Source organism: Anomaloglossus baeobatrachus, unplaced genomic scaffold (assembly GCF_048569485.1).
Source record: "Anomaloglossus baeobatrachus isolate aAnoBae1 unplaced genomic scaffold, aAnoBae1.hap1 Scaffold_275, whole genome shotgun sequence".
Lineage (NCBI taxonomy): Eukaryota > Metazoa > Chordata > Amphibia > Anura > Aromobatidae > Anomaloglossus > Anomaloglossus baeobatrachus.
Genome location: NW_027442244.1, coordinates 244,225 through 268,998, shown reverse-complemented (window position 1 = coordinate 268,998; position 24,774 = coordinate 244,225). Strand labels below are relative to the sequence as shown.

At 48.4% G+C, this 24,774-nt stretch overlaps 12 non-coding genes and 3 pseudogenes across 12 annotated transcripts; all 15 read left to right on the top strand.

The window, feature by feature from the left end:
* The first annotated feature begins 902 nt into the window (after positions 1-902).
* Positions 903-1,093, top strand: LOC142265542 (U2 spliceosomal RNA). The gene has a single exon (XR_012731848.1). It is a non-coding gene; the product is annotated as a U2 spliceosomal RNA (small nuclear RNA).
* A 1,117-nt stretch (positions 1,094-2,210) lies between these two features.
* On the top strand, positions 2,211-2,401 carry LOC142265541 (U2 spliceosomal RNA). The gene has a single exon (XR_012731847.1). It is a non-coding gene; the product is annotated as a U2 spliceosomal RNA (small nuclear RNA).
* Positions 2,402-4,320: 1,919 nt separating this feature from the next.
* LOC142265619 (U2 spliceosomal RNA) lies at positions 4,321-4,513 on the top strand. Its single transcript, XR_012731916.1, has one exon. It is a non-coding gene; the product is annotated as a U2 spliceosomal RNA (small nuclear RNA).
* Positions 4,514-5,630: 1,117 nt separating this feature from the next.
* LOC142265540 (U2 spliceosomal RNA) lies at positions 5,631-5,821 on the top strand. Its single transcript, XR_012731846.1, has one exon. It is a non-coding gene; the product is annotated as a U2 spliceosomal RNA (small nuclear RNA).
* A 1,117-nt stretch (positions 5,822-6,938) lies between these two features.
* LOC142265539 (U2 spliceosomal RNA) lies at positions 6,939-7,129 on the top strand. The gene has a single exon (XR_012731845.1). It is a non-coding gene; the product is annotated as a U2 spliceosomal RNA (small nuclear RNA).
* Positions 7,130-8,246: 1,117 nt separating this feature from the next.
* Positions 8,247-8,437, top strand: LOC142265537 (U2 spliceosomal RNA). Its single transcript, XR_012731844.1, has one exon. It is a non-coding gene; the product is annotated as a U2 spliceosomal RNA (small nuclear RNA).
* A 1,117-nt stretch (positions 8,438-9,554) lies between these two features.
* On the top strand, positions 9,555-9,745 carry LOC142265535 (U2 spliceosomal RNA). The gene has a single exon (XR_012731842.1). It is a non-coding gene; the product is annotated as a U2 spliceosomal RNA (small nuclear RNA).
* Positions 9,746-11,568: 1,823 nt separating this feature from the next.
* On the top strand, positions 11,569-11,761 carry LOC142265618 (U2 spliceosomal RNA). The gene has a single exon (XR_012731915.1). It is a non-coding gene; the product is annotated as a U2 spliceosomal RNA (small nuclear RNA).
* A 1,388-nt stretch (positions 11,762-13,149) lies between these two features.
* LOC142265534 (U2 spliceosomal RNA) lies at positions 13,150-13,340 on the top strand. Its single transcript, XR_012731841.1, has one exon. It is a non-coding gene; the product is annotated as a U2 spliceosomal RNA (small nuclear RNA).
* Positions 13,341-14,728: 1,388 nt separating this feature from the next.
* On the top strand, positions 14,729-14,919 carry LOC142265533 (U2 spliceosomal RNA). The gene has a single exon (XR_012731840.1). It is a non-coding gene; the product is annotated as a U2 spliceosomal RNA (small nuclear RNA).
* A 1,388-nt stretch (positions 14,920-16,307) lies between these two features.
* LOC142265664 (U2 spliceosomal RNA) lies at positions 16,308-16,434 on the top strand (annotated as a pseudogene).
* A 3,648-nt stretch (positions 16,435-20,082) lies between these two features.
* On the top strand, positions 20,083-20,290 carry LOC142265628 (U2 spliceosomal RNA; annotated as a pseudogene).
* Positions 20,291-21,623: 1,333 nt separating this feature from the next.
* Positions 21,624-21,814, top strand: LOC142265532 (U2 spliceosomal RNA). The gene has a single exon (XR_012731839.1). It is a non-coding gene; the product is annotated as a U2 spliceosomal RNA (small nuclear RNA).
* A 1,333-nt stretch (positions 21,815-23,147) lies between these two features.
* LOC142265678 (U2 spliceosomal RNA) lies at positions 23,148-23,223 on the top strand (annotated as a pseudogene).
* Positions 23,224-23,903: 680 nt separating this feature from the next.
* LOC142265639 (U2 spliceosomal RNA) lies at positions 23,904-24,099 on the top strand. The gene has a single exon (XR_012731930.1). It is a non-coding gene; the product is annotated as a U2 spliceosomal RNA (small nuclear RNA).
* Positions 24,100-24,774: the final 675 nt, after the last annotated feature.

Here is a 24,774-nt window from a genome sequence, read left to right as displayed (position 1 = left end):
CCTTTTGGACAAAGTGGAGTCAGATGCTGCAGTGACCACAGGTGTGAGAGGATCTACAATTGGCATCTGGTGTTATCTCTCTGCTTCCACTCCAAATAAAGTTACCTGTTGTTACCTGAACGTCAAATACTAAGAATGGGCGGCCTATGAAAGAATTAGTACTTTCATTAAGTATACTAAACCGGCTAATTGGGAATAGACAAACTGTAAAAAGCCCTCTGAGAAAGCCCCTCTCTAACCTTTGTTAGTAAGCTTTTCTGTAGCCTGCCTGTTGATGTATTTTCGGTTTGAACAGTGCACAACATGAAGAGACGGAACACTGGCGGCTTGTCACAATGCCCCCCGATGACATCACAATAGCGCTGCTGCCTAGAAAACAAGCTGCGCAGAAGAAGTTGTTCTTTGGGTGGGAGGGTGGGCTAGTGGAAGGAGGGGGCAATCTCTTTTTTTCCCGGGTGGTAGGGGGATGACAGGAGAAGGGAAGCGGGTGGTGAGAAAGGTACAGAGGGCAGGGTTTGGGGGCTGGGAAGGAAAGGGAAAAGATTAGGGTTTGGGGATGATGAAAGGGCTTTCTACGGGTAAGGATGGCAAAGGGTGGCAGTGACGGAAAGTCAGGCAACCTGTCCTGTCCGTCTTTTTGTATCGTGAATTGGAAAGACTGCAAGGGGGAGGGGAGTTGCTTGCGCCCTAAAGGAGGAGTTATTCAGATTCATTGCAGTGGGCGGCGGCTGCAAAACGCACCATTCTTCTTGTTTTTGCTCTGCAAAGCAGCCTTTTCAAGGGTTGGCTTGGGTGACAAAATGTCTTGTGTAGGCGTGGGTTTGTCTCCCTCTCGCTCTCTCTCCCTAAGATGTGTCCGGCATAGGCCAGGGTGCCACTCGAGGCCCAAACCAATTCTGGTTATCGCTTCTCGGCCTTTTGGCTAAGATCAAGTGTAGTATCTGTTCTTATCAGTTTAATATCTGATACGTCCCCTATCTGGGGACCATATATTAAATGGATTTTTAGAACAGGGAGATGGAAAAAGAGCTTGCTCTGTCCACTCCACGCATTGACCTGGTATTGCAGTACCTCCAGGAACGGTGCACCCCTTCTTAACCCAGTTTCCAAAAGCAGAACTCGATTCACCTGATTCATATTAGCCCGATTAGCGAATTGAAATGAATTTTTATCTAACACACTTTTTACTTGCTTTATTCATCCAAATAGAAAACTCATCACCACTCAACTTCACCAACTCTGCTATGTCCCGTGCAGTATCTTGTTGTCAGTCTAATCTAGATCATGTGTAATTGAATGGAATAGATCCCTTTTGGACAAAGTGGAGTCAGATGCTGCAGTGACCACAGGTGTGAGAGGATCTACAATTGGCATCTGGTGTTATCTCTCTGCTTCCACTCCAAATAAAGTTACCTGTTGTTACCTGAACGTCAAATACTAAGAATGGGCGGCCTATGAAAGAATTAGTACTTTCATTAAGTATACTAAACCGGCTAATTGGGAATAGACAAACTGTAAAAAGCCCTCTGAGAAAGCCCCTCTCTAACCTTTGTTAGTAAGCTTTTCTGTAGCCTGCCTGTTGATGTATTTTCGGTTTGAACAGTGCACAACATGAAGAGACGGAACACTGGCGGCTTGTCACAATGCCCCCCGATGACATCACAATAGCGCTGCTGCCTAGAAAACAAGCTGCGCAGAAGAAGTTGTTCTTTGGGTGGGAGGGTGGGCTAGTGGAAGGAGGGGGCAATCTCTTTTTTTCCCGGGTGGTAGGGGGATGACAGGAGAAGGGAAGCGGGTGGTGAGAAAGGTACAGAGGGCAGGGTTTGGGGGCTGGGAAGGAAAGGGAAAAGATTAGGGTTTGGGGATGATGAAAGGGCTTTCTACGGGTAAGGATGGCAAAGGGTGGCAGTGACGGAAAGTCAGGCAACCTGTCCTGTCCGTCTTTTTGTATCGTGAATTGGAAAGACTGCAAGGGGGAGGGGAGTTGCTTGCGCCCTAAAGGAGGAGTTATTCAGATTCATTGCAGTGGGCGGCGGCTGCAAAACGCACCATTCTTCTTGTTTTTGCTCTGCAAAGCAGCCTTTTCAAGGGTTGGCTTGGGTGACAAAATGTCTTGTGTAGGCGTGGGTTTGTCTCCCTCTCGCTCTCTCTCCCTAAGATGTGTCCGGCATAGGCCAGGGTGCCACTCGAGGCCCAAACCAATTCTGGTTATCGCTTCTCGGCCTTTTGGCTAAGATCAAGTGTAGTATCTGTTCTTATCAGTTTAATATCTGATACGTCCCCTATCTGGGGACCATATATTAAATGGATTTTTAGAACAGGGAGATGGAAAAAGAGCTTGCTCTGTCCACTCCACGCATTGACCTGGTATTGCAGTACCTCCAGGAACGGTGCACCCCTTCTTAACCCAGTTTCCAAAAGCAGAACTCGATTCACCTGATTCATATTAGCCCGATTAGCGAATTGAAATGAATTTTTATCTAACACACTTTTTACTTGCTTTATTCATCCAAATAGCAAACTCATCACCACTCAACTTCACCAACTCTGCTATGTCCCGTGCAGTATCTTGTTGTCAGTCTAATCTAGATCATGTGTAATTGAATGGAATAGATCCCTTTTGGACAAAGTGGAGTCAGATGCTGCAGTGACCACAGGTGTGAGAGGATCTACAATTGGCATCTGGTGTTATCTCTCTGCTTCCACTCCAAATAAAGTTACCTGTTGTTACCTGAACGTCAAATACTAAGAATGGGCGGCCTATGAAAGAATTAGTACTTTCATTAAGTATACTAAACCGGCTAATTGGGAATAGACAAACTGTAAAAAGCCCTCTGAGAAAGCCCCTCTCTAACCTTTGTTAGTAAGCTTTTCTGTAGCCTGCCTGTTGATGTATTTTCGGTTTGAACAGTGCACAACATGAAGAGACGGAACACTGGCGGCTTGTCACAATGCCCCCCGATGACATCACAATAGCGCTGCTGCCTAGAAAACAAGCTGCGCAGAAGAAGTTGTTCTTTGGGTGGGAGGGTGGGCTAGTGGAAGGAGGGGGCAATCTCTTTTTTTCCCGGGTGGTAGGGGGATGACAGGAGAAGGGAAGCGGGTGGTGAGAAAGGTACAGAGGGCAGGGTTTGGGGGCTGGGAAGGAAAGGGAAAAGATTAGGGTTTGGGGATGATGAAAGGGCTTTCTACGGGTAAGGATGGCAAAGGGTGGCAGTGACGGAAAGTCAGGCAACCTGTCCTGTCCGTCTTTTTGTATCGTGAATTGGAAAGACTGCAAGGGGGAGGGGAGTTGCTTGCGCCCTAAAGGAGGAGTTATTCAGATTCATTGCAGTGGGCGGCGGCTGCAAAACGCACCATTCTTCTTGTTTTTGCTCTGCAAAGCAGCCTTTTCAAGGGTTGGCTTGGGTGACAAAATGTCTTGTGTAGGCGTGGGTTTGTCTCCCTCTCGCTCTCTCTCCCTAAGATGTGTCCGGCATAGGCCAGGGTGCCACTCGAGGCCCAAACCAATTCTGGTTATCGCTTCTCGGCCTTTTGGCTAAGATCAAGTGTAGTGTTGTTCGAAGAGGTGGTTTAAGCTCCAGGCCACCTTAGTACAATGATACAATGCACACTGGAAGGTTGCGCTTGCTAGTACTCTGGGTGGATAGTATATTCATCTAGTGGAAAACATGGCCCTACCAGGATCGAGGCTATTAGACTGAGTAAGGGTGGGGGGCTATGGTACAACGTGCCCCAGGACTGACGACCCTGGAGTGAGTCTGAGCTTGCTGGCATGGGACCCCGGCAAGCCTTGGGCTCTGTAGCACACCGTACCTTGCCTTTTCATACTTTTTGAGCATATTACCCTATCCCGGCCTTCTGGCTAGGAAGGGAAATTTTTATAATCCCGGTCGGAGGTCTGGTCAGCTTTGGGCTGAGAAACTAACACCCGGTTGGAGGTCCGGGTCAGCTTCGGCTGAGAAACCAACACCCGGTTGGAGATCTGGGTCAGCTTCGGCTGAGAAACCAACACCTGGTTGGAGGTCCGGTTAGCCTTGGGCTGAGAAACCAACACCGGTTGACGGTCCGGGCAGTTTCGGCTGCGAAACCAACAACTAGTAGCTCTCTACTCCACTTGGGTAAGATGCCTGGGTGGACGCTGGGAGCAACGACAAGGCTCAACCAGGCTTCGGCTTGGGGGAGCACCGAAGATCCCTGACCCTTGCTGTGGCCTTCTGGCTCGGAGGGACGGGGTTGATTTTTGGGGACCCTCTCCTCACGGTGGGGTCCACACGAATCCTAGCCTTTGCACTGTTTTTGGTGTGACTTCGGTCATGCATTTTTTGTGGTGCTTTGGAAAGCTTCATTAAATCAAAAATCTGTTCTTATCAGTTTAATATCTGATACGTCCCCTATCTGGGGACCATATATTAAATGGATTTTTAGAACAGGGAGATGGAAAAAGAGCTTGCTCTGTCCACTCCACGCATTGACCTGGTATTGCAGTACCTCCAGGAACGGTGCACCCCTTCTTAACCCAGTTTCCAAAAGCAGAACTCGATTCACCTGATTCATATTAGCCCGATTAGCGAATTGAAATGAATTTTTATCTAACACACTTTTTACTTGCTTTATTCATCCAAATAGCAAACTCATCACCACTCAACTTCACCAACTCTGCTATGTCCCGTGCAGTATCTTGTTGTCAGTCTAATCTAGATCATGTGTAATTGAATGGAATAGATCCCTTTTGGACAAAGTGGAGTCAGATGCTGCAGTGACCACAGGTGTGAGAGGATCTACAATTGGCATCTGGTGTTATCTCTCTGCTTCCACTCCAAATAAAGTTACCTGTTGTTACCTGAACGTCAAATACTAAGAATGGGCGGCCTATGAAAGAATTAGTACTTTCATTAAGTATACTAAACCGGCTAATTGGGAATAGACAAACTGTAAAAAGCCCTCTGAGAAAGCCCCTCTCTAACCTTTGTTAGTAAGCTTTTCTGTAGCCTGCCTGTTGATGTATTTTCGGTTTGAACAGTGCACAACATGAAGAGACGGAACACTGGCGGCTTGTCACAATGCCCCCCGATGACATCACAATAGCGCTGCTGCCTAGAAAACAAGCTGCGCAGAAGAAGTTGTTCTTTGGGTGGGAGGGTGGGCTAGTGGAAGGAGGGGGCAATCTCTTTTTTTCCCGGGTGGTAGGGGGATGACAGGAGAAAGGAAGCGGGTGGTGAGAAAGGTACAGAGGGCAGGGTTTGGGGGCTGGGAAGGAAAGGGAAAAGATTAGGGTTTGGGGATGATGAAAGGGCTTTCTACGGGTAAGGATGGCAAAGGGTGGCAGTGACGGAAAGTCAGGCAACCTGTCCTGTCCGTCTTTTTGTATCGTGAATTGGAAAGACTGCAAGGGGGAGGGGAGTTGCTTGCGCCCTAAAGGAGGAGTTATTCAGATTCATTGCAGTGGGCGGCGGCTGCAAAACGCACCATTCTTCTTGTTTTTGCTCTGCAAAGCAGCCTTTTCAAGGGTTGGCTTGGGTGACAAAATGTCTTGTGTAGGCGTGGGTTTGTCTCCCTCTCGCTCTCTCTCCCTAAGATGTGTCCGGCATAGGCCAGGGTGCCACTCGAGGCCCAAACCAATTCTGGTTATCGCTTCTCGGCCTTTTGGCTAAGATCAAGTGTAGTATCTGTTCTTATCAGTTTAATATCTGATACGTCCCCTATCTGGGGACCATATATTAAATGGATTTTTAGAACAGGGAGATGGAAAAAGAGCTTGCTCTGTCCACTCCACGCATTGACCTGGTATTGCAGTACCTCCAGGAACGGTGCACCCCTTCTTAACCCAGTTTCCAAAAGCAGAACTCGATTCACCTGATTCATATTAGCCCGATTAGCGAATTGAAATGAATTTTTATCTAACACACTTTTTACTTGCTTTATTCATCCAAATAGCAAACTCATCACCACTCAACTTCACCAACTCTGCTATGTCCCGTGCAGTATCTTGTTGTCAGTCTAATCTAGATCATGTGTAATTGAATGGAATAGATCCCTTTTGGACAAAGTGGAGTCAGATGCTGCAGTGACCACAGGTGTGAGAGGATCTACAATTGGCATCTGGTGTTATCTCTCTGCTTCCACTCCAAATAAAGTTACCTGTTGTTACCTGAACGTCAAATACTAAGAATGGGCGGCCTATGAAAGAATTAGTACTTTCATTAAGTATACTAAACCGGCTAATTGGGAATAGACAAACTGTAAAAAGCCCTCTGAGAAAGCCCCTCTCTAACCTTTGTTAGTAAGCTTTTCTGTAGCCTGCCTGTTGATGTATTTTCGGTTTGAACAGTGCACAACATGAAGAGACGGAACACTGGCGGCTTGTCACAATGCCCCCCGATGACATCACAATAGCGCTGCTGCCTAGAAAACAAGCTGCGCAGAAGAAGTTGTTCTTTGGGTGGGAGGGTGGGCTAGTGGAAGGAGGGGGCAATCTCTTTTTTTCCCGGGTGGTAGGGGGATGACAGGAGAAGGGAAGCGGGTGGTGAGAAAGGTACAGAGGGCAGGGTTTGGGGGCTGGGAAGGAAAGGGAAAAGATTAGGGTTTGGGGATGATGAAAGGGCTTTCTACGGGTAAGGATGGCAAAGGGTGGCAGTGACGGAAAGTCAGGCAACCTGTCCTGTCCGTCTTTTTGTATCGTGAATTGGAAAGACTGCAAGGGGGAGGGGAGTTGCTTGCGCCCTAAAGGAGGAGTTATTCAGATTCATTGCAGTGGGCGGCGGCTGCAAAACGCACCATTCTTCTTGTTTTTGCTCTGCAAAGCAGCCTTTTCAAGGGTTGGCTTGGGTGACAAAATGTCTTGTGTAGGCGTGGGTTTGTCTCCCTCTCGCTCTCTCTCCCTAAGATGTGTCCGGCATAGGCCAGGGTGCCACTCGAGGCCCAAACCAATTCTGGTTATCGCTTCTCGGCCTTTTGGCTAAGATCAAGTGTAGTATCTGTTCTTATCAGTTTAATATCTGATACGTCCCCTATCTGGGGACCATATATTAAATGGATTTTTAGAACAGGGAGATGGAAAAAGAGCTTGCTCTGTCCACTCCACGCATTGACCTGGTATTGCAGTACCTCCAGGAACGGTGCACCCCTTCTTAACCCAGTTTCTAAAAGCAGAACTCGATTCACCTGATTCATATTAGCCCGATTAGCGAATTGAAATGAATTTTTATCTAACACACTTTTTACTTGCTTTATTCATCCAAATAGCAAACTCATCACCACTCAACTTCACCAACTCTGCTATGTCCCGTGCAGTATCTTGTTGTCAGTCTAATCTAGATCATGTGTAATTGAATGGAATAGATCCCTTTTGGACAAAGTGGAGTCAGATGCTGCAGTGACCACAGGTGTGAGAGGATCTACAATTGGCATCTGGTGTTATCTCTCTGCTTCCACTCCAAATAAAGTTACCTGTTGTTACCTGAACGTCAAATACTAAGAATGGGCGGCCTATGAAAGAATTAGTACTTTCATTAAGTATACTAAACCGGCTAATTGGGAATAGACAAACTGTAAAAAGCCCTCTGAGAAAGCCCCTCTCTAACCTTTGTTAGTAAGCTTTTCTGTAGCCTGCCTGTTGATGTATTTTCGGTTTGAACAGTGCACAACATGAAGAGACGGAACACTGGCGGCTTGTCACAATGCCCCCCGATGACATCACAATAGCGCTGCTGCCTAGAAAACAAGCTGCGCAGAAGAAGTTGTTCTTTGGGTGGGAGGGTGGGCTAGTGGAAGGAGGGGGCAATCTCTTTTTTTCCCGGGTGGTAGGGGGATGACAGGAGAAGGGAAGCGGGTGGTGAGAAAGGTACAGAGGGCAGGGTTTGGGGGCTGGGAAGGAAAGGGAAAAGATTAGGGTTTGGGGATGATGAAAGGGCTTTCTACGGGTAAGGATGGCAAAGGGTGGCAGTGACGGAAAGTCAGGCAACCTGTCCTGTCCGTCTTTTTGTATCGTGAATTGGAAAGACTGCAAGGGGGAGGGGAGTTGCTTGCGCCCTAAAGGAGGAGTTATTCAGATTCATTGCAGTGGGCGGCGGCTGCAAAACGCACCATTCTTCTTGTTTTTGCTCTGCAAAGCAGCCTTTTCAAGGGTTGGCTTGGGTGACAAAATGTCTTGTGTAGGCGTGGGTTTGTCTCCCTCTCACTCTCTCTCCCTAAGATGTGTCCGGCATAGGCCAGGGTGCCACTCGAGGCCCAAACCAATTCTGGTTATCGCTTCTCGGCCTTTTGGCTAAGATCAAGTGTAGTATCTGTTCTTATCAGTTTAATATCTGATACGTCCCCTATCTGGGGACCATATATTAAATGGATTTTTAGAACAGGGAGATGGAAAAAGAGCTTGCTCTGTCCACTCCACGCATTGACCTGGTATTGCAGTACCTCCAGGAACGGTGCACCCCTTCTTAACCCAGTTTCCAAAAGCAGAACTCGATTCACCTGATTCATATTAGCCCGATTAGCGAATTGAAATGAATTTTTATCTAACACACTTTTTACTTGCTTTATTCATCCAAATAGCAAACTCATCACCACTCAACTTCACCAACTCTGCTATGTCCCGTGCAGTATCTTGTTGTCAGTCTAATCTAGATCATGTGTAATTGAATGGAATAGATCCCTTTTGGACAAAGTGGAGTCAGATGCTGCAGTGACCACAGGTGTGAGAGGATCTACAATTGGCATCTGGTGTTATCTCTCTGCTTCCACTCCAAATAAAGTTACCTGTTGTTACCTGAACGTCAAATACTAAGAATGGGCGGCCTATGAAAGAATTAGTACTTTCATTAAGTATACTAAACCGGCTAATTGGGAATAGACAAACTGTAAAAAGCCCTCTGAGAAAGCCCCTCTCTAACCTTTGTTAGTAAGCTTTTCTGTAGCCTGCCTGTTGATGTATTTTCGGTTTGAACAGTGCACAACATGAAGAGACGGAACACTGGCGGCTTGTCACAATGCCCCCCGATGACATCACAATAGCGCTGCTGCCTAGAAAACAAGCTGCGCAGAAGAAGTTGTTCTTTGGGTGGGAGGGTGGGCTAGTGGAAGGAGGGGGCAATCTCTTTTTTTCCCGGGTGGTAGGGGGATGACAGGAGAAGGGAAGCGGGTGGTGAGAAAGGTACAGAGGGCAGGGTTTGGGGGCTGGGAAGGAAAGGGAAAAGATTAGGGTTTGGGGATGATGAAAGGGCTTTCTACGGGTAAGGATGGCAAAGGGTGGCAGTGACGGAAAGTCAGGCAACCTGTCCTGTCCGTCTTTTTGTATCGTGAATTGGAAAGACTGCAAGGGGGAGGGGAGTTGCTTGCGCCCTAAAGGAGGAGTTATTCAGATTCATTGCAGTGGGCGGCGGCTGCAAAACGCACCATTCTTCTTGTTTTTGCTCTGCAAAGCAGCCTTTTCAAGGGTTGGCTTGGGTGACAAAATGTCTTGTGTAGGCGTGGGTTTGTCTCCCTCTCGCTCTCTCTCCCTAAGATGTGTCCGGCATAGGCCAGGGTGCCACTCGAGGCCCAAACCAATTCTGGTTATCGCTTCTCGGCCTTTTGGCTAAGATCAAGTGTAGTATCTGTTCTTATCAGTTTAATATCTGATACGTCCCCTATCTGGGGACCATATATTAAATGGATTTTTAGAACAGGGAGATGGAAAAAGAGCTTGCTCTGTCCACTCCACGCATTGACCTGGTATTGCAGTACCTCCAGGAACGGTGCACCCCTTCTTAACCCAGTTTCCAAAAGCAGAACTCAATTCACCTGATTCATATTAGCCCGATTTAATGAATTGGAAGAAAGCATACGTCTTCATATGCACCTCAATTTGGCCCATTCACTTTTCACACTTCCTCCTTTTGTTTTTTATCTTTCACACTTTTGACTTTCTTTATTCATCCAAATAGCAAACTCATCACCACTCAACCTGACCAACTCGGCTATGTCCCGTGCTGCAGTTCTCTGTCTTATCTAGATCATTTGCAATTGAATGGAATAGATCCCTTTTGGACAAAGTGGATTCACCTGCTGCTGCAGTGACCACAGGTGTGATAAGATCTAGAATTGGCATCTGGTGCGATCTCTCCGCTTCCACTCCAAAGAAAGTTACCTGTTTATTCCTATCATGCATTGGTTTTTGGGGTTTTCTTTGAGTAATGATGATCTCTTTAGTAGTCTGTTGGCGCCCTCTCCTGGAGGAATAGTTTGCTTGCTCTTGGACATTCTAAAAGAGAGGTCATGATAGACATTGAGCTTCTGAGCTCAATTGGGGACAGTCATGGGTGATGAATGTTTGCAACCTGCTGCAAAGCCTCATACCGCAATATAAGGAACGTCAAATACTAAGAAAGGGCGGCCTATGAAAGAATTACTACTTTCAATAAGTACACTTAAACAGCTAATTGGGAATAGAAAAACTGTAAAAAGCCCTCTGAGAAAGCCCCCCTCTAACCTTTGATAGTAAGCTTTTCTGTAGTCTGCCTGTTGATGTATTTTCGGTTTGAACTGTGCACAACATGAAGAGACGGAACACTGGCGGCTTGTCACAATGCCCCCGCTGACATCACAATAGCGCTGCTGCCTAGAAAACAAGCTGCGCAGCAGAAGTTGTTCTTTGGGTGGGAGGGTGGGCTAGTGTAAGGAGGGGGCAAGCTCTTTTTTTCCCGGGTGGTAGGGGGATGACAGGAGAAGGGATGCGGGTGGTGAGAAGGGTACAGAGGGCAGGGTTTGGGGGCTGGGAAGGAAAGGGAAAAGATTAGGGTTTGGGGATGATGAAAGGGCTTTCTACGGGTAAGGATGGCAAAGGGTGGCAGTGACGGAAAGTCAGGCAACCTGTCCTGTCCGTCTTTTTGTATCGTGAATTGGAAAGACTGCAAGGGGGAGGGGAGTTGCTTGCGCCCTAAAGGAGGAGTTATTCAGATTCATTGCAGTGGGGGGCGGCGGCTGCAAAACGCACCATTCTTCTTGTTTTTGCTCTGCAAAGCAGCCTTTTCAAGGGTTGGCTTGGGTGACAAAATGTCTTCTGTAGGCGTGGGTTTGTCTCCCTCTCGCTCTCTCTCCCTAAGATGTGTCCGGCATAGGCCAGGGTGCCACTCGAGGCCCAAACCAATTCTGGTTATCGCTTCTCGGCCTTTTGGCTAAGATCAAGTGTAGTAACTAACACCCGGTTGGAGGTCCGGGTCAGCTTCGGCTGAGAAACCAACACCCGGTTGGAGGTCTGGGTCAGCTTCGGCTGAGAAACCAACACCCGGTTGGAGGTCCGGTTAGCCTTGGGCTGAGAAACCAACACCGGTTGACGGACTGGGCAGTTTCGGCTGCGAAACCAATAACTAGTAGCTCTCTACTCCACTTGGGTAAGATGCCTGGGTGGACGCTGGGAGCAACGACAAGGCTCAACCAGGCTTCGGCTTGGGGGAGCACCGAAGATCCCTGACCCTTGCTGTGGCCTTCTGGCTCGGAGGGACGGGGTTGATTTTTGGGGACCCTCTCCTCACGGTGGGGTCCACACGAATCCTAGCCTTTGCACTGTTTTTGGTGTGACTTCGGTCATGCATTTTTTGTGGTGCTTTGGAAAGCTTCATTAAATCAAAAATCTGTTCTTATCAGTTTAATATCTGATACGTCCCCTATCTGGGGACCATATATTAAATGGATTTTTAGAACAGGGAGATGGAAAAAGAGCTTGCTCTGTCCACTCCACGCATTGACCTGGTATTGCAGTACCTCCAGGAACGGTGCACCCCTTCTTAACCCAGTTTCCAAAAGCAGAACTCAATTCACCTGATTCATATTAGCCCGATTTAATGAATTGGAAGAAAGCATACGTCTTCATATGCACCTCAATTTGGCCCATTCACTTTTCACACTTCCTCCTTTTGTTTTTTATCTTTCACACTTTTGACTTTCTTTATTCATCCAAATAGCAAACTCATCACCACTCAACCTGACCAACTCGGCTATGTCCCGTGCTGCAGTTCTCTGTCTTATCTAGATCATTTGCAATTGAATGGAATAGATCCCTTTTGGACAAAGTGGATTCACCTGCTGCTGCAGTGACCACAGGTGTGATAAGATCTAGAATTGGCATCTGGTGCGATCTCTCCGCTTCCACTCCAAAGAAAGTTACCTGTTTATTCCTATCATGCATTGGTTTTTGGGGTTTTCTTTGAGTAATGATGATCTCTTTAGTAGTCTGTTGGCGCCCTCTCCTGGAGGAATAGTTTGCTTGCTCTTGGACATTCTAAAAGAGAGGTCATGATAGACATTGAGCTTCTGAGCTCAATTGGGGACAGTCATGGGTGATGAATGTTTGCAACCTACTGCGAAGCCTCATACCGCAATATAAGGAACGTCAAATACTAAGAAAGGGCGGCCTATGAAAGAATTACTACTTTCAATAAGTACACTTAAACGGCTAATTGGGAATAGAAAAACTGTAAAAAGCCCTCTGAGAAAGCCCCCCTCTAACCTTTGATAGTAAGCTTTTCTGTAGTCTGCCTGTTGATGTATTTTCCGTTTGAACTGTGCACAACATGAAGAGACGGAACACTGGCGGCTTGTCACAATGCCCCCGCTGACATCACAATAGCGCTGCTGCCTAGAAAACAAGCTGCGCAGCAGAAGTTGTTCTTTGGGTGGGAGGGTGGGCTAGTGTAAGGAGGGGGCAAGCTCTTTTTTTCCCGGGTGGTAGGGGGATGACAGGAGAAGGGATGCGGGTGGTGAGAAGGGTACAGAGGGCAGGGTTTGGGGGCTGGGAAGGAAAGGGAAAAGATTAGGGTTTGGGGATGATGAAAGGGCTTTCTACGGGTAAGGATGGCAAAGGGTGGCAGTGACGGAAAGTCAGGCAACCTGTCCTGTCCGTCTTTTTGTATCGTGAATTGGAAAGACTGCAAGGGGGAGGGGAGTTGCTTGCGCCCTAAAGGAGGAGTTATTCAGATTCATTGCAGTGGGGGGCGGCGGCTGCAAAACGCACCATTCTTCTTGTTTTTGCTCTGCAAAGCAGCCTTTTCAAGGGTTGGCTTGGGTGACAAAATGTCTTCTGTAGGCGTGGGTTTGTCTCCCTCTCGCTCTCTCTCCCTAAGATGTGTCCGGCATAGGCCAGGGTGCCACTCGAGGCCCAAACCAATTCTGGTTATCGCTTCTCGGCCTTTTGGCTAAGATCAAGTGTAGTATCTGTTCTTATCAGTTTAATATCTGATACGTCCCCTATCTGGGGACCATATATTAAATGGATTTTTAGAACAGGGAGATGGAAAAAGAGCTTGCTCTGTCCACTCCACGCATTGACCTGGTATTGCAGTACCTCCAGGAACGGTGCACCCCTTCTTAACCCAGTTTCCAAAAGCAGAACTCAATTCACCTGATTCATATTAGCCCGATTTAATGAATTGGAAGAAAGCATACGTCTTCATATGCACCTCAATTTGGCCCATTCACTTTTCACACTTCCTCCTTTTGTTTTTTATCTTTCACACTTTTGACTTTCTTTATTCATCCAAATAGCAAACTCATCACCACTCAACCTGACCAACTCGGCTATGTCCCGTGCTGCAGTTCTCTGTCTTATCTAGATCATTTGCAATTGAATGGAATAGATCCCTTTTGGACAAAGTGGATTCACCTGCTGCTGCAGTGACCACAGGTGTGATAAGATCTAGAATTGGCATCTGGTGCGATCTCTCCGCTTCCACTCCAAAGAAAGTTACCTGTTTATTCCTATCATGCATTGGTTTTTGGGGTTTTCTTTGAGTAATGATGATCTCTTTAGTAGTCTGTTGGCGCCCTCTCCTGGAGGAATAGTTTGCTTGCTCTTGGACATTCTAAAAGAGAGGTCATGATAGACATTGAGCTTCTGAGCTCAATTGGGGACAGTCATGGGTGATGAATGTTTGCAACCTGCTGCAAAGCCTCATACCGCAATATAAGGAACGTCAAATACTAAGAAAGGGCGGCCTATGAAAGAATTACTACTTTCAATAAGTACACTTAAACGGCTAATTGGGAATAGAAAAACTGTAAAAAGCCCTCTGAGAAAGCCCCCCTCTAACCTTTGATAGTAAGCTTTTCTGTAGTCTGCCTGTTGATGTATTTTCCGTTTGAACTGTGCACAACATGAAGAGACGGAACACTGGCGGCTTGTCACAATGCCCCCGCTGACATCACAATAGCGCTGCTGCCTAGAAAACAAGCTGCGCAGCAGAAGTTGTTCTTTGGGTGGGAGGGTGGGCTAGTGTAAGGAGGGGGCAAGCTCTTTTTTTCCCGGGTGGTAGGGGGATGACAGGAGAAGGGATGCGGGTGGTGAGAAGGGTACAGAGGGCAGGGTTTGGGGGCTGGGAAGGAAAGGGAAAAGATTAGGGTTTGGGGATGATGAAAGGGCTTTCTACGGGTAAGGATGGCAAAGGGTGGCAGTGACGGAAAGTCAGGCAACCTGTCCTGTCCGTCTTTTTGTATCGTGAATTGGAAAGACTGCAAGGGGGAGGGGAGTTGCTTGCGCCCTAAAGGAGGAGTTATTCAGATTCATTGCAGTGGGGGGCGGCGGCTGCAAAACGCACCATTCTTCTTGTTTTTGCTCTGCAAAGCAGCCTTTTCAAGGGTTGGCTTGGGTGACAAAATGTCTTCTGTAGGCGTGGGTTTGTCTCCCTCTCGCTCTCTCTCCCTAAGATGTGTCCGGCATAGGCCAGGGTGCCACTCGAGGCCCAAACCAATTCTGGTTATCGCTTCTCGGCCTTTTGGCTAAGATCAAGTGTAGTATCTGTTCTTATCAGTTTAATATCTGATACGTCCCCTATCTGGGGACCATATATTAAATGGATTTTTAGAACAGGGAGATGGAAAAAGAGCTTGCTCTGTCCACTCCACGCATTGACCTGGTATTGCAGTACCTCCAGGAACGGTGCACCCCTTCTTAACCCAGTTTCCAAAAGCAGAACTCAATTCACCTGATTCATATTAGCCCGATTTAATGAATTGGAAGAAAGCATACGTCTTCATATGCACCTCAATTTGGCCCATTCACTTTTCACACTTCCTCCTTTTGTTTTTTATCTTTCACACTTTTGACTTTCTTTATTCATCCAAGTAGCAAACTCATCACCACTCAACCTGACCAACTCGGCTATGTCCCGTGCTGCAGTTCTCTGTCTTATCTAGATCATTTGCAATTGAATGGAATAGATCCCTTTTGGACAAAGTGGATTCACCTGCTGCTGCAGTGACCACAGGTGTGATAAGATCTAGAATTGGCATCTGGTGCGATCTCTCCGCTTCCACTCCAAAGAAAGTTACCTGTTTATTCCTATCATGCATTGGTTTTTGGGGTTTTCTTTGAGTAATGATGATCTCTTTAGTAGTCTGTTGGCGCCCTCTCCTGGAGGAATAGTTTGCTTGCTCTTGGACATTCTAAAAGAGAGGTCATGATAGACATTGAGCTTCTGAGCTCAATTGGGGACAGTCATGGGTGATGAATGTTTGCAACCTGCTGCAAAGCCTCATACCGCAATATAAGGAACGTCAAATACTAAGAAAGGGCGGCCTATGAAAGAATTACTACTTTCAATAAGTACACTTAAACGGCTAATTGGGAATAGAAAAACTGTAAAAAGCCCTCTGAGAAAGCCCCCCTCTAACCTTTGATAGTAAGCTTTTCTGTAGTCTGCCTGTTGATGTATTTTCCGTTTGAACTGTGCACAACATGAAGAGACGGAACACTGGCGGCTTGTCACAATGCCCCCGCTGACATCACAATAGCGCTGCTGCCTAGAAAACAAGCTGCGCAGCAGAAGTTGTTCTTTGGGTGGGAGGGTGGGCTAGTGTAAGGAGGGGGCAAGCTCTTTTTTTCCCGGGTGGTAGGGGGATGACAGGAGAAGGGATGCGGGTGGTGAGAAGGGTACAGAGGGCAGGGTTTGGGGGCTGGGAAGGAAAGGGAAAAGATTAGGGTTTGGGGATGATGAAAGGGCTTTCTACGGGTAAGGATGGCAAAGGGTGGCAGTGACGGAAAGTCAGGCAACCTGTCCTGTCCGTCTTTTTGTATCGTGAATTGGAAAGACTGCAAGGGGGAGGGGAGTTGCTTGCGCCCTAAAGGAGGAGTTATTCAGATTCATTGCAGTGGGGGGCGGCGGCTGCAAAACGCACCATTCTTCTTGTTTTTGCTCTGCAAAGCAGCCTTTTCAAGGGTTGGCTTGGGTGACAAAATGTCTTCTGTAGGCGTGGGTTTGTCTCCCTCTCGCTCTCTCTCCCTAAGATGTGTCCGGCATAGGCCAGGGTGCCACTCGAGGCCCAAACCAATTCTGGTTATCGCTTCTCGGCCTTTTGGCTAAGATCAAGTGTAGTATCTGTGAGGCTCGGCAGATGCAATGCACACTGGAAGGTTGCGCTTGCTAGTACTCTTGATGTATAGTATATTCATCTAGAGGAAAACATGGCCCTACCAGGATCGAGGCTATTAGACTGAGTAAGTGTGGGGGCTATGGTGCAATGTGCCCCAGGACTGACGACCCTGGAGTGAGTCTGAGCTTGCTGGCTTGGGACCCCGGCGAGCCTTGGGCTCTGTAGCACACCGTACCTTGCCCTTTCATACTTTCTGAGCATATTGCTCTATCCCGGCCTTCTGGCTAGGAAGGGAAATTTTTATAATCATGGTCGGAGGTCCGTTCAGCTTTGGGCTGAGAAACCAACACCCGGTTGGAGGTCCGGGTCAGCTTCGGCTGAGAAACCAACACCCGGTTGGAGGTCTGGGTCAGCTTCGGCTGAGAAACCAACACCCGGTTGGAGGTCCGGGTCAGCTTCGGCTGAGAAACCAACACCCGGTTGGAGGTCCGGTTAGCCTTGGGCTGAGAAACCAACACCGGTTGACGGTCCGGGCAGTTTCGGCTGCGAAACCAACAACTAGTAGCTCTCTACTCCACTTGGGTAAGATGCCTGGGTGGACGCTGGGAGCAACGACAAGGCTCAACCAAGCTTCGGCTTGGGGGAGCACCGAAGATCCCTGACCCTTGCTGTGGCCTTCTGGCTCGGAGGGACGGGGTTGATTTTTGGGGACCCTCTCCTCACGGAGGGGTCCACACGAATCCTAGCCTTTGCACTGTTTTTGGTGTGACTTCGGTCATGCATTTTTTGCGGTGCTTTGGAAAGCTTCATTAAATCAAAAATCTGTTCTGAACTGCTCTCTGCTGGAAAAGGGTGAGATTCTGGAGGAGCTTAGAGCTGCCTACTCCACGTGGCGGGCCTACAAGGCGGGCTTCCAGTCTGTTTCTGACTGGTGGGAATACGTTAAACTCGAGTTCCGTTTCTTCTTTCAGGCAAAGAGTCAACAACAGGCGTGTCTGAAGAGGAGGGACTTCAGGAGACTCCAGCGTGAGCTGCGTTCCCTGCAGGACCTTCTTCGATGCGGCTGGGACGTGAGAGAGGAGCTGGAGGAGACTAAGAGGAGCCTGAAAAGGCACTTCGAGGAGGAGTCCGAGCGAATTGTCTTCCGTTCCAAAGTGGAGAACCTGGAGAAGGGTGAGAAATGTAACTCGTTCTTTTTCAGGAAACTCCACGCCGGTCACACGCCCATGAATGAACTACGAGACGAGAGTGGAAGCATGCGACGCGGGAAAGAGAACGTGATGAAGGTCGTCAGCGACTTCTACAGCGAACTCTACGCCCGCAAGACTACTGACCCCGAGGCCGCCGATAAGTTCCTGTCAGGTATCCCTAACCATCTTGACCCTGCAGACGCGGCGGCCATGGATGTTCCTCTGACGGTGGACGAGCTGCTCTCGGCCGCCAAATCCTTTAGTTCTGGCAGGACACCGGGCAGTGACGGCCTCCCAGCAGAGCTCTATGTAGCGCTGGGAGACCTAATCTGTCCGGACCTGTTAGGGCTGTATGAGGAGATGGTGGTGGAGGGCAGAATGCCTCCATCTCTGAGGGAAGGAATGGTCACGATCCTGTACAAGCGTAAAGGAGAGAGGTGCGACCTGAAGAATTGGCGTCCCATCACCCTTCTGAACGTCGACTACAAGATCCTGGCCAAGACGATGGCAACGAGATTGAAGACTGTTATCGGACGGATCATCCACCCGGATCAGACCTGCGGCATCCCCGGACGTCGCATCGCAGACAGCCTGGCTCTCATGCGGGACACGGTCGAGTACATCAAAGCCCGCCGGGTGCACGCAGCCCTGATCTCGTTGGATCAGGAAAAGGCCTTCGACCGTGTTTCCCATGAGTTCCTGGGCAAAGCTCTGCACAGGTTAGGTTTGGGTAACATGTTTTGCTTGTATGTCCAACTAATGTATTTTGATATTCACAGCTCGGTGTTGGTAAACGGCTGGAAGACTGACCCCTTCCCGGTCCTCTCAGGGGTCAGACAAGGCTGTCCTCTGTCACCTCTTCTTTTTGTTTGTGTTATAGAACTCTTTGCAGAGGCTATCCGGCGGAATGGAGAGATCAGAGGGATCACCGCACCAGGACCAGAACGCTTCGAGGTCAAGTGCTCGCTCTACATGGACGACGTGACCGTCTTCTGCGCGGACCGGCGCTCAGTCGACACCCTCGTCCAGACCTGTGAGACCTTCGGACGGGCTTCGGGAGCCAAAGTCAACTGCGGGAAGTCGGAAGCCATGCTCTTCGGGGACTGGCAGCCGGCCTCTTCCGCCCCCTTCCCTTTCAGCATCCAGCCGGAGTTCATCAAGGTTCTTGGAGTCTGGTTCGGGAAGGAAGGAGCAGCCCTCAAGTCCTGGGAGGAACGCTTGACCAAGATCACCCAACGGATCGGTCTGTGGAGCCTCAGACACCTCACCTGTGAGGGCAAAGCACTGGTCCTGCGTAACGAGGTACTGCCCGTGCTGCAGTACACGGCCCAGGCCTGGCCCCCCCTTGCCACCGTGTGCAGGGCCATTACCAGGACGGTGTTTCGTTTTGTCTGGGGATCCAAGATGGACAGAGTAAAGCGGAGCATCATGTACAAGGATCCTCGCAAGGGTGGGAAGGGCGTACCCGATATCCCCACCCTCCTGCGATCCTCCTTCGTATGTGACTGCGTTCGCCGAACTCTGCGAGTCAAGAGAGGTTCCGCGGGTGGGTCCATGTCTCGCTTCTTCCTGCTCCCCCTTTGGAGACGGTTAGGCTGGGACAAGTGGGACAGCTCCTTCCCCTACAACTGGACGGCGCCATGGTTCTACGGAGACGTGGTTCGGTTTGTGAGGGAACACCAACTGGAGGGACTCAAGCCTGATTTGTGGAAGCCAAAGACTATCCACAAACTCATCAGAGCCAAGGACGAAATGGAGAACATTCCAGGACTTCATCACGACACACTGGAGACTGTTTGGACAAACGTGTCATCGGCTGGATTGACCAACGGGCACAAGGACTTGTCATGGATGGCGATACAGGGCGGACTGCCCGTCCGGTCATTCATGCACGCCCGGAACCTGTGCAAAACCCGGTACTGCCCAAGGTGCCCCTTCGTGGAGGAAACATCGCTGCACGCCTTTTGGGACTGCCGTTTCGCACAGCGCCTGTTGGTTGCCCTGGAGGATGACCTGAGGAACTCCGTCCCCAGAGGGAGCCTATCGTACCATTCCGTACTTTATGGACTCTTCCCTGGGACTCACACCGTTGGAGCCATCCAGGAGGCTTGGCGCCTTATGAACTGCTTTAAGGACGCTATTTGGGTCGCCAGGAACCGGCTCATCTTGAAGAGGGAGAGGATGTCTATCCAGGATTGCCGCAGGCTGATCCACAGCCTGCTCAGAGACTATTCCATCATGGACAGTCCGGACGACAGCGCCGAGGAGGAGGTTTAGACCTCTTCCATGCCCCCTCCCTCCTTTTCCCGTTATGTGCGTCTTTCAATAAAGCTTCGGGCCTGTGATTTCCCCACCCTATCCCCCTTTTCCCCTACCCCCATCCCCCAATCGCCGGTTCGTCGTTATTTATTGTCTAACTTTTTCTTTCAGCTTGAGTGTTATGGATAAGCATAGGAGTGTGATGTATAGTTTAGTGCGTCGTACTCTATGGCTATGTAAGAAGGATTGTATAGTTCTGTGTGTACGGGGCTGCGGCACTGTACACGGTTTGTTACCTTTTTGTGAGTAGTGCATGATAATAAAGATGCTGTTAAATCAAAAAAAAATCTGTTCTTATCAGTTTAATATCTGATACGTCCCCTATCTGGGGACCATATATTAAATGGATTTTTAGAACAGGGAGATGGAAAAAGAGCTTGCTCTGTCCACTCCACGCATTGACCTGGTATTGCAGTACCTCCAGGAACGGTGCACCCCTTCTTAACCCAGTTTCCAAAAGCAGAACTCGATTCACCTGATTCATATTAGCCCGATTAGCGAATTGAAATGAATTTTTATCTAACACACTTTTTACTTGCTTTATTCATCCAAATAGCAAACTCATCACCACTCAACTTCACCAACTCTGCTATGTCCCGTGCAGTATCTTGTTGTCAGTCTAATCTAGATCATGTGCAATTGAATGGAATAGATCCCTTTTGGACAAAGTGAATTCAGCTGATGCTGCTGCAGTGACCACAGGTGTGATAAGATCTAGAATTGGCATCTGGTGCGATCTCTCCGCTTCCACTCCAAAGAAAGTTACCTGTTTATTCCTATCATGCATTGGTTTTTGGGGTTTTCTTTGAGTAATGATGATCTCTTTAGTAGTCTGTTGGCGCCCTCTCCTGGAGGAATAGTTTGCTTGCTCTTGGACATTCTAAAAGAGAGGTCATGATAGACATTGAGCTTCTGAGCTCAATTGGGGACAGTCATGGGTGATGAATGTTTGCAACCTACTGCGAAGCCTCATACCGCAATATAAGGAACGTCAAATACTAAGAAAGGGCGGCCTATGAAAGAATTACTACTTTCAATAAGTACACTTAAACGGCTAATTGGGAATAGAAAAACTGTAAAAAGCCCTCTGAGAAAGCCCCCCTCTAACCTTTGATAGTAAGCTTTTCTGTAGTCTGCCTGTTGATGTATTTTCCGTTTGAACTGTGCACAACATGAAGAGACGGAACACTGGCGGCTTGTCACAATGCCCCCGCTGACATCACAATAGCGCTGCTGCCTAGAAAACAAGCTGCGCAGCAGAAGTTGTTCTTTGGGTGGGAGGGTGGGCTAGTGTAAGGAGGGGGCAAGCTCTTTTTTTCCCGGGTGGTAGGGGGATGACAGGAGAAGGGATGCGGGTGGTGAGAAGGGTACAGAGGGCAGGGTTTGGGGGCTGGGAAGGAAAGGGAAAAGATTAGGGTTTGGGGATGATGAAAGGGCTTTCTACGGGTAAGGATGGCAAAGGGTGGCAGTGACGGAAAGTCAGGCAACCTGTCCTGTCCGTCTTTTTGTATCGTGAATTGGAAAGACTGCAAGGGGGAGGGGAGTTGCTTGCGCCCTAAAGGAGGAGTTATTCAGATTCATTGCAGTGGGGGGCGGCGGCTGCAAAACGCACCATTCTTCTTGTTTTTGCTCTGCAAAGCAGCCTTTTCAAGGGTTGGCTTGGGTGACAAAATGTCTTGTGTAGGCGTGGGTTTGTCTCCCTCTCGCTCTCTCTCCCTAAGATGTGTCCGGCATAGGCCAGGGTGCCACTCGAGGCCCAAACCAATTCTGGTTATCGCTTCTCGGCCTTTTGGCTAAGATCAAGTGTAGTATCTGTTCTTATCAGTTTAATATCTGATACGTCCCCTATCTGGGGACCATATATTAAATGGATTTTTAGAACAGGGAGATGGAAAAAGAGCTTGCTCTGTCCACTCCACGCATTGACCTGGTATTGCAGTACCTCCAGGAACGGTGCACCCCTTCTTAACCCAGTTTCCAAAAGCAGAACTCGATTCACCTGATTCATATTAGCCCGATTAGCGAATTGAAATGAATTTTTATCTAACACACTTTTTACTTGCTTTATTCATCCAAATAGCAAACTCATCACCACTCAACTTCACCAACTCTGCTATGTCCCGTGCAGTATCTTGTTGTCAGTCTAATCTAGATCATGTGCAATTGAATGGAATAGATCCCTTTTGGACAAAGTGAATTCAGCTGATGCTGCTGCAGTGACCACAGGTGTGATAAGATCTAGAATTGGCATCTGGTGCGATCTCTCCGCTTCCACTCCAAAGAAAGTTACCTGTTTATTCCTATCATGCATTGGTTTTTGGGGTTTTCTTTGAGTAATGATGATCTCTTTAGTAGTCTGTTGGCGCCCTCTCCTGGAGGAATAGTTTGCTTGCTCTTGGACATTCTAAAAGAGAGGTCATGATAGACATTGAGCTTCTGAGCTCAATTGGGGACAGTCATGGGTGATGAATGTTTGCAACCTACTGCGAAGCCTCATACCGCAATATAAGGAACGTCAAATACTAAGAAAGGGCGGCCTATGAAAGAATTACTACTTTCAATAAGTACACTTAAACGGCTAATTGGGAATAGAAAAACTGTAAAAAGCCCTCTGAGAAAGCCCCCCTCTAACCTTTGATAGTAAGCTTTTCTGTAGTCTGCCTGTTGATGTATTTTCCGTTTGAACTGTGCACAACATGAAGAGACGGAACACTGGCGGCTTGTCACAATGCCCCCGCTGACATCACAATAGCGCTGCTGCCTAGAAAACAAGCTGCGCAGCAGAAGTTGTTCTTTGGGTGGGAGGGTGGGCTAGTGTAAGGAGGGGGCAAGCTCTTTTTTTCCCGGGTGGTAGGGGGATGACAGGAGAAGGGATGCGGGTGGTGAGAAGGGTACAGAGGGCAGGGTTTGGGGGCTGGGAAGGAAAGGGAAAAGATTAGGGTTTGGGGATGATGAAAGGGCTTTCTACGGGTAAGGATGGCAAAGGGTGGCAGTGACGGAAAGTCAGGCAACCTGTCCTGTCCGTCTTTTTGTATCGTGAATTGGAAAGACTGCAAGGGGGAGGGGAGTTGCTTGCGCCCTAAAGGAGGAGTTATTCAGATTCATTGCAGTGGGGGGCGGCGGCTGCAAAACGCACCATTCTTCTTGTTTTTGCTCTGCAAAGCAGCCTTTTCAAGGGTTGGCTTGGGTGACAAAATGTCTTCTGTAGGCGTGGGTTTGTCTCCCTCTCGCTCTCTCTCCCTAAGATGTGTCCGGCATAGGCCAGGGTGCCACTCGAGGCCCAAACCAATTCTGGTTATCGCTTCTCGGCCTTTTGGCTAAGATCAAGTGTAGTATCGTTCGAAAAGGTGGTTTAAGCTCCAGGCCACCTTAGTACAATGATACAATGCACACTGGAAGGTTGCGCTTGCTAGTACTCTGGGTGGATAGTATATTCATCTAGTGGAAAACATGGCCCTACCAGGATCGAGGCTATTAGACTGAGTAAGGATGGGGGGCTATGGTACAACGTGCCCCAGGACTGACGACCCTGGAGTGAGTCTGAGCTTGCTGGCTTGGGACCCCGGCAAGCCTTGGGCTCTGTAGCACACCGTACCTTGCCTTTTCATACTTTTTGAGCATATTACCCTATCCCGGCCTTCTGGCTAGGAAGGGAAATTTTTATAATCCCGGTCGGAGGTCTGGTCAGCTTTGGGCTGAGAAACTAACACCCGGTTGGAGGTCCGGGTCAGCTTCGGCTGAGAAACCAACACCCGGTTGGAGGTCCGGTTAGCCTTGGGCTGAGAAACCAACACCGGTTGACGGTCCGGGCAGTTTCGGCTGCGAAACCAACAACTAGTAGCTCTCTACTCCACTTGGGTAAGATGCCTGGGTGGACGCTGGGAGCAACGACAAGGCTCAACCAGGCTTCGGCTTGGGGGAGCACCGAAGATCCCTGACCCTTGCTGTGGCCTTCTGGCTCGGAGGGACGGGGTTGATTTTTGGGGACCCTCTCCTCACGGTGGGGTCCACACGAATCCTAGCCTTTGCACTGTTTTTGGTGTGACTTCGGTCATGCATTTTTTGTGGTGCTTTGGAAAGCTTCATTAAATCAAAATCTGTTCTTATCAGTTTAATATCTGATACGTCCCCTATCTGGGGACCATATATTAAATGGATTTTTAGAACAGGGAGATGGAAAAAGAGCTTGCTCTGTCCACTCCACGCATTGACCTGGTATTGCAGTACCTCCAGGAACGGTGCACCCCTTCTTAACCCAGTTTCCAAAAGCAGAACTCGATTCACCTGATTCATATTAGCCCGATTAGCGAATTGAAATGAATTTTTATCTAACACACTTTTTACTTGCTTTATTCATCCAAATAGCAAACTCATCACCACTCAACTTCACCAACTCTGCTATGTCCCGTGCTGTATCTTGTTGTCAGTCTAATCTAGATCATGTGCAATTGAATGGAATAGATCCCTTTTGGACAAAGTGAATTCAGCTGATGCTGCTGCAGTGACCACAGGTGTGATAAGATCTAGAATTGGCATCTGGTGCGATCTCTCCGCTTCCACTCCAAAGAAAGTTACCTGTTTATTCCTATCATGCATTGGTTTTTGGGGTTTTCTTTGAGTAATGATGATCTCTTTAGTAGTCTGTTGGCGCCCTCTCCTGGAGGAATAGTTTGCTTGCTCTTGGACATTCTAAAAGAGAGGTCATGATAGACATTGAGCTTCTGAGCTCAATTGGGGACAGTCATGGGTGATGAATGTTTGCAACCTACTGCGAAACCTCATACCGCAATATAAGGAACGTCAAATACTAAGAAAGGGCGGCCTATGAAAGAATTACTACTTTCAATAAGTACACTTAAACGGCTAATTGGGAATAGAAAAACTGTAAAAAGCCCTCTGAGAAAGCCCCCCTCTAACCTTTGAT